This window comes from Oratosquilla oratoria, unplaced genomic scaffold (genome assembly GCF_046742065.1).
Source record: "Oratosquilla oratoria isolate Oo_2021 unplaced genomic scaffold, ASM4674206v1 SCAFFOLD45, whole genome shotgun sequence".
NCBI lineage: Eukaryota > Metazoa > Arthropoda > Malacostraca > Stomatopoda > Squillidae > Oratosquilla > Oratosquilla oratoria.
Window position 1 is genome coordinate 7,454,474 of NW_027467710.1, and position 7,353 is coordinate 7,461,826.

General features: G+C 64.1%; 1 pseudogene; it reads right to left on the reverse strand.

The window, feature by feature from the left end:
- Nucleotides 1-265: 265 nt before the first annotated feature.
- Nucleotides 266-1,728, reverse strand: LOC143023222 (uncharacterized; annotated as a pseudogene).
- Nucleotides 1,729-7,353: the final 5,625 nt, after the last annotated feature.

Below are 7,353 nucleotides of genomic sequence, written 5' to 3' on the forward strand. Positions count from 1 at the left end.
AGAGGCTACTACTTTATTATAGTAGATTGGGGTCTATCTGCAAAAGCCTAGGAGGAGTTCGTGAATAATCTTTAACCTAAGCATTGTAATGGATTTTTAACACTACATGGTGAATGGTACTAGGCCGTAAGAGATGAATTGAAACAAACTAAATATTTTTTTAACTCGCTTATTACATTTTTTTTATAAAGGTTTATTGTATAAAAGATGTAGAGAGATATATACATTAATATACATTGCGGGGAACACCCCGCCAGTGGGGGAGTTGTCGTACCCTAGTGGATGGAAGGTGAGGGCGTTGGGAGGTCAGTGAGGAGGGGGCGCCGCCCTGAGCACCCCAAGCATCACGCCCATGGCCGTGTGGCAGACAAGGAGGGCAGCTCTCATTACTCGACTGCTGAGGAGGCTGCCCTCTGCAGGGTGGGCGGGGGTCTGCGGCGCTGGTCGGAGGGCCTCCGTGGCCGGGCAGGACAGTAGGTAGTGCAGCAGCGGGTGGCGGCTGTGCCTTCCGCAGTGATCGCACTGTTGCCCCTGGAAGCCGTCGTATAGCTCCTCCCTAGTGCAGTAGCCCAGCCTGACTCTCTGCAACAGTACACCGTCCGCCCTGGGCTGTTGATGGAAGGCGCCCAACGTCTGATAGTCGGTGGTGGCGGCGTACCAAGCAGCTTGTCTTTTTGTTCCCTCTAACTGCCGGTGAGTCTGGTGGGCGCGGTGGGCTGCGGCACGCCTGGTTCGCGCCTTCACATACGACAGGATAAGTGGCACGTGCCTGGTCACGTGGGGGGCACCAGCGGCTCTTCTTGCAGCAACGTCGGCGGAGTCATTGCCTCGCACACCCACGTGGCTGGGCATCCAGTGCAGCCTTAACCGACGTCCCTGTGCGGCAAGGCTCTGCAGTCTGCCCAGGATGGCGGTGACGAGTCCCACGTTGTCGCTGGGGTGCGGCTGCTGGAGCCCTGCCACGCCGTCCTGACGGTTCTGGGCGTGCTCCAGGACCAGGTGGATGGCCACGAGCTCCGTCTGTAGGGTGGGGCAGTAATCCGGCGTCCTCTCGAGCAGTTCGGTCCCAGCAGTGAAGGCAGCGGCGCCCGTCCTGCCACTTTCGGGGTCGACCGAGCCGTCGGTGTAGTATATGGCACCGCCCGGCTCAGACACCCGCGCCACCGTCATGAGGGTGTGCTGCCGCAGCTCCTCGGTGGTGCAGAGCGCCTTGCTGGCCGGTAGCCGGGTGGTGGAGAACTCTGCTGTGGGGGGCTCCCACGGGGGTGGGGCTCGGTAGGTGCGGGCCGGGAGGTCGGCGTGTTGCCAGCGCCAGCCGTCAATGTGGGCGAGACTGTGGGTGGCCAGGGTGGACTGGAGTAACCACGGGTTGCGGTGGAGGACATCCTTCCCTTGCGTCATTGCAAGCCGTAGTCTTCTCTGTGCTACTCCTTTGGAGTCGCGCTGCAGGACCCTGGCCACGCGGCAGGCCACGATCTGTTCGACTCTGGTGGTGAGTGGCATCAGGCGGGTCTCGTTCTGCATGACGCACGCACTGGTTCATCTCGGAGCTCCCAGCATTGTCCTCATGGCGGTGTTTTGCATCACCTCGAGCCGCTCCTGTTGGCTACGGGAGAGCGATATGAGGACTGGGGCGCTGTAGTCCACCAGGGAGCGCACTGCAAGTACGAAGTACAGTCGGAGGACGGAGAAAGTGGTCCCCGCTGTGAGTCGTGTCATGGCTCGCATTATGTTCAGCCTGGCCTGGGCCCTTTCCCTCAGGTGGGCGGCGTGGGCTGTGAAAGACAGCCGCTTGTCCACCCATACCCCGAGGTACTGGTATGAGTTGGCCCAAGCCAGTCCGCGGCCGCCAGTCTCCAAGGCTGCGGCCCACGTCCGCTGCCCCCGGCTCCGCGACACGGGTTGGCGATAGGGGTGTGATCCCTGGGGGCCGGTCGGCTAATCCCTTCCCTCGGCTCTAGCGCGGCCTGGGCTCGGGGTGGGTAAAGACCGTGGAGGCCTGCCGCCGACCCCGCGCTGACCTGGTTGGTGGTGGTGCAGGCTCGAAGGCTTGCCGACGCTGCTGCTCCGGCTGAGGCTGGCTACGTGGTGGGTGCTGGTGCTTGGTGTCTTGGTGTCGTGGTGCTCCAGCGACGAAGTTCTGTTGCTGCGACTGGCTGCGTGATGTCCTCGAGCGGCGTCGTTGCTGCCGTCGCGGAGGCCCGTGGAGGTCTGTTGCTGCTGTTGCGGTGCCCCCTGGGGCTGCCGTTGTTGCTGTTGGGGTTGCTGGGGAAGCCTGGGGAGCCTACGGAGCCTCTTAGGGCACCGGGGGTTCCAGGCATGATGCCTATAGTATTTCCGTAGTTGGGGCATTTTACGGAGGTGGCCTGATTGGCTTTGTGCCTTGCGATGCAATCCTCCGTCGGGTGCGGCAAGCTGCGCACGTCACATCTGGCGACGTGTTCACACCGTACCTGGAGGTGGTTGTATCTCTGGCATTTATAGCGTCTCACCGGTTCCCCCCGATGAGGACGCAGAGAGTACCTCCCTCAACAGCCGAGGTCCAGTTTGGGGGGCGGCTGTCCCTCCATCACCACCGCACTTGCCTTGTGGGGAGTTTATCCGCGCGGGAGCGCAGTCGCTCGGCTAAGATCACCTTTGGGTGAGCCTCTACCGCTTCCAGGGGCAGGTCCAATGGATAGCGCTCCAGCACTGCGGGGGCCTCCAAGTCGCTCCAGTGGGAGCCCCCGAGTCGCTCCTGTGAGGGCCCCCGAGTCGCTTCTATGGGGGCCCCCGAGACGCTCTACTGAGGGCTCCTGAGTCGCTCCAGTGGGGCCCCCGAGTCGCTTCTGTGGGGGCCCCCGAGTCGCTCTACTAAGGTCCCCCGAGTCGCTGCAGTGGGGCCCCCAATTCGCTCCACTGTGGCCCCCGAGTCGCTCCATTGGGAGTCCCCGAGTCGCTCCATTAGGGGCCCCCGAGTCGCTCCAGTGAAGGTCCCTAAGTCGCTCCAGTGGGGGCCCCCGAGTCACTCCTGTGGTAGCCCCCGAGTCGCTCCTGTGGGGGCCCTCGAGTCGCTTCTGTGGTGGCCCCCGAGTCGCTCTTGTGGGTGCCTTCGAGTCGCTCCTGTCGGGGCTTCCTAGTCGCTTCTGTGCGGGCCCCCGAGTTGCTCCTGTGGGTGCCCTCGAGACGCTCTACTGAGGGCCCCCGAGTCACTCCAGTGGGGCCCCCGAGTCACTCCAGTGGGGCCCCCGAGTCGCTCCACTGGGGCCCCCGAGTCGCTTCTGTGTGTGTGTGTGGGGGTCGAGTCGCTCCATTGGGGCCCCCGATTCACTCCATTTGGGGCCCACGAGTCGCTCCTGTGGGGGCTCCGAATCGCTTCTGTGGCGACCCCCGAGTCGCTTCTGTGGGTGCCTACGAGTCGCTCCTGTGGGGGACCCGAGTCGCTCCTGTGGGGGACCCGAGTCACTCCTGTGGGGGCCCCAAGTCGCTCCTGTGGGGGCCCCCGAGTCACTTCTGAGGGGGCCCCCGAGTCACTTCTGTGGGTGCCCATGAGTCGGTCCTGTGGGGGACCCCAGAGTCGCTTCTGTGGAGGCCTCCCGAGTTGCTCCTGTGGGTGCCTTCGAATCCATCCAGTGGGGGCCCCCGCGTCGCTCCTGTGGGAGCCCCCGTGTCGCTCCTGTGGGGGCCCCCGCATCGCTTTTGTAGGGGCCCCTACGTTGCTCCTGTGGGGCCCCCCGTGTCGCTTTGGGGGTCCTCAAGTCTCTCATGTGCCCCCCCCCCCGCGTCGCTCTATTGGTGGCCCCGAGCCGCTCCAGTGGGGGCCCGAGTCGCTCCATTGGGGACCCTCGAGTGTCTTTCAATTCTAACAACTCTTGCGTTCTAATTGTCAATCAACAAAGTATTAGCAACCCAGCTTTCCTTAAGAAAATCAAGCAAAACTTTTAGTTAAGATAGAAATTGACAATCATATTCAGGATATTGAATCAGAATATCGAATTCATTAAAATCTCAGAATAATAATATAATTTATCAAAGTGGTCATGTTTAAATTCATCTAAAATAGTTGACCGTAATGTCAACCATAACATCTATTTACCATACCCACTGTCAGATGTACGATATGATTTGTATGTTCCTGTTTGCATTTTTCCTCGTAAAAGTAGTGTAAGATATCATCAAATCATCATTACATCAAATCACCATCAAATCATACTACATCATCACATCATTTTGTAACGTATCCTATCAGCGTATCATCCTATAATCATGCCATCATCAGGCCATCATACCATCATGCCATATCATCATACCATCATTCCATCATCATACCCTCCTGTGGGGGCCCCGTGTCGCTCCTGTGCGGGCCCCCGCATCGCTTCTGTGAGGCCCCACGTCGCTCCTGTGGGGGCCCCTGCGTCGCTGTGTAGTCCCTCCAGTCGCTCATGTGGGGGCCCCCCGTCGCTCTATTGGGAGACCCCGAGCCGCTCCAGTGGGGGCCCCCGAGTCCATCCAATGGGGGCCCTGAGTCCATCCAGTGGGGGCCCCCTAGTCCATCCAGTTGGGGACCCCGAGTGCCTCATGTGGGGGCCCTCGCCTCGCTCATGTAGGGGCCCCCGCGTTGCTCATAAGGGGGACCCCGAGTTGCTCTATTGGGGGCCCCGCGTCGTTCTATTGGGGTTGCCATCTCGCTCTTGTGGGGGGCCCCGAGACGCTCCAGTGGGGCCTCCGACCCGTTCCTGTCTGGGGCCCAGAGCCGCTCATGTAGGGGGGGGGGGATGAGACGCTCCATTGGGGGCCCCCGAGTCGCTCCTGTGGGGGCCCCCGATTTGCTTCTATGGGGGCCCCGAGTCGCTTCTGTGGGGGCCAGCGAGACGCTCCATTTGGGGCCCCCGAGTCGCTCCAGTGGGGCCCCCAGAGTCGCTTCAGTGGGCCCTCCGAGTCACTCCAGTGGGGCCCCCAGAGTCGCTTCAGTGGGCCCTCCGAATCACTCCAGTGGGGGCCCCCGAGTCGTTTCAGTGGGGGCCCCCGAGTCGTCCTTGTGGGGGGCCCCGCGTTGTCCTTGTGGGGGGCCCCGCGTTGCTCCTGTGGGGCCCTCGCGTCGTTGTGGGGGCCTTTGAGTCTCTCATAAGGGAGCCCCTGCGTCGCTCTATTGGTGGCCCCGAGCCGCTCCAATGGGGGCCACCGAGTCGCTCCATTGGGGGCCCCCGAGTCACTTCAGTGGGGACCTCCAAGTCGCTTCAGTGAAGGCCTCCAAGTCGCTCCAGTGGGGGCCCCCTTTGTCGCTCTAGTGGGGGCCCCCGAGTCGCTCTACTGAGAGCCACCGAATCGCTCCAGTGGGGGCTCCCGATTCGCTCCTGTAGGGACCCCCGAGTCGCTCCTGTAGGGGCCCCCGATTCGCTTCTGTAGGGGTCCCCGAGACGCTCTATTGGGGGCTCCCGATTTCCTCCACTGGGTAAACCCCGAGTCGCTCCAGTGAAGGCCCCCAAGTCGCTCCAGTTGGGGCCCCCAAGTCGCTCCAGTTGGGGCCCCCGCATCGCTACTGTGGGGGCCCCCACGTCGCTCCTATGGGGCTCCCGCGTTGCTTCTGTGGGGGCCCCCGTGTCGCTGTGGGGGCCCTCGAGTCTCCCATGTGGGGACCCCCGCGTCGCTCTATTGGGGGCCCCGTTCCGCTCTAGTGGAGGCCCCCGAGTCCATCCAGTAGGGCCTTTGAGTCGATCCAGTGGGGGCCCCCCGAGTCCATCCAGTTGGGGCCCCCGAGTGGTTTTTGTGGGGTCCCTCGCGTTGCTCATGTGGGGGCCCCCGCTTCGCTTTATTGGTGGTCCCCACATCGCGCTATTGGTGGGCCCCGCGTCGCTCTATTGGGGGCTCCGCGTCGCTCTTGTGGGGAGCCCCGAGCCGCTCATTTTGGGGGTTCAGATCCGCTCCTGTGTGGGGCCTCGAGTCGCTCCTGTGGGGTCCCGAGCCGCTCCATTGGGGGCCCCCGTGTCGCTCCTGTTGGGGCCCCTGATTCGCTCCTATGGGGCCCTCGAGACGCTCCATTAGGTGCCCCCGAGTCGCTCCAGTGAAGGCACCCAAGTCGCTCGAGTGGAGGCCCCCGAGTGGCTCCTGTGGGGGTCCTCGAATCGCTCCTGTGGGGGCCCCCGAGTCGCTCCAGTGGGACCCCCCGAGTCGCTCCAGTAAGACCCCCGAGTCACTCCTGTAGGGGCCCACGAGTAGCTCCATTGAGGGCCCCCAAGTCACTTCTATGGGGGCCCCCGAGTCTCTCCTGTGGGGGCCCTCGAGTCCATCCAATAGGGGCCCCCGCGTCGCTCTTGTGGGGCCCCCGCGTCGCTTCTGTTAGGACCCCCGCGTCGCTCCTGTGGGGGGACCCCCGCGTCGCTCCTGTGGGGGGACCCCCGCGTCGCTCCTGTGGGGGGACCCCCGCGTCGCTCCTGTGGGGGCCCCCGAGCCGCTCATATGAGGGCCCCCGCGTCGCCCCTGTGGGGGTCCCAGCGTCGCTCCTGTGGGGGCCCCCGAGCCGCTCACGTAGGGGCCCCCGGGTCGCTCCTGTGGGGGCCCTCGAGTCGCTTCTGCGAGGGCCCCCGAATCGCTCCTGTGGGGCCCCTCGATTCCATTTAATGGGGGCCCCCGCGTCCCTCCTATGGGGGCCCCAGCGCCGTTCCTGTGGGGCCCCCGCGTCGCTCCTCTGGGGGCCCCCGAGTCGCTCATGTGGGGGCCCCCGAGTGGCTCCTCTGGGGGCTCCCGAGTGGATCATGTGGGGGCCCCCGAGCCGCTCACGTAGGGGCCCCCGGGTCGCTCCTGTGGGGGCCCTCGAGTCGCTTCTGCGAGGGCCCCCGAATCGCTCCTGTGGGGCCCCTCGATTCCATTTAATGGGGGCCCCCGCGTCGCTCCTCTGGGGGCCCCCGAGTCGCTCATGTGGGGGCCCCCGAGTGGCTCCTCTGGGGGCTCCCGAGTGGATCCTGTGGAGGCCCTTGCGTCGCTTCTGTGGGGACCCCCGATTCGCTCCTGTGGGGAACCCTGTGTCGCTCCAATGGGAGCCCCTGGGTCACTCTTTGGGGGCCCCCGAGAACCTTCTGTGGCGGCCCTGAGTCTATCCTGTTGGGGCCCTCGAGTTCATCCAATTGGGGCCCCCGCGTCGCTCCTGTGGGGACCCCCGATTTGCTGCTGTGGGGACTCCCGTGTCGCTTCAATGGGAGCACCTGGGTCACTCTTTGGGGGCCCCCGAGAAGCTTCTGTGGGGGCCCCCGAGTCTCTCCTGTTGGGGCCCTCGAGTCCATCCAATGGGGGCCCCCGGGTCGCTCCTGTGGGGGCCCCCGAGTCGCTCACATGTGGGCCCCCGAGTCGCTCCTGTGGAGGCCCTTGAGTCCATCCAAA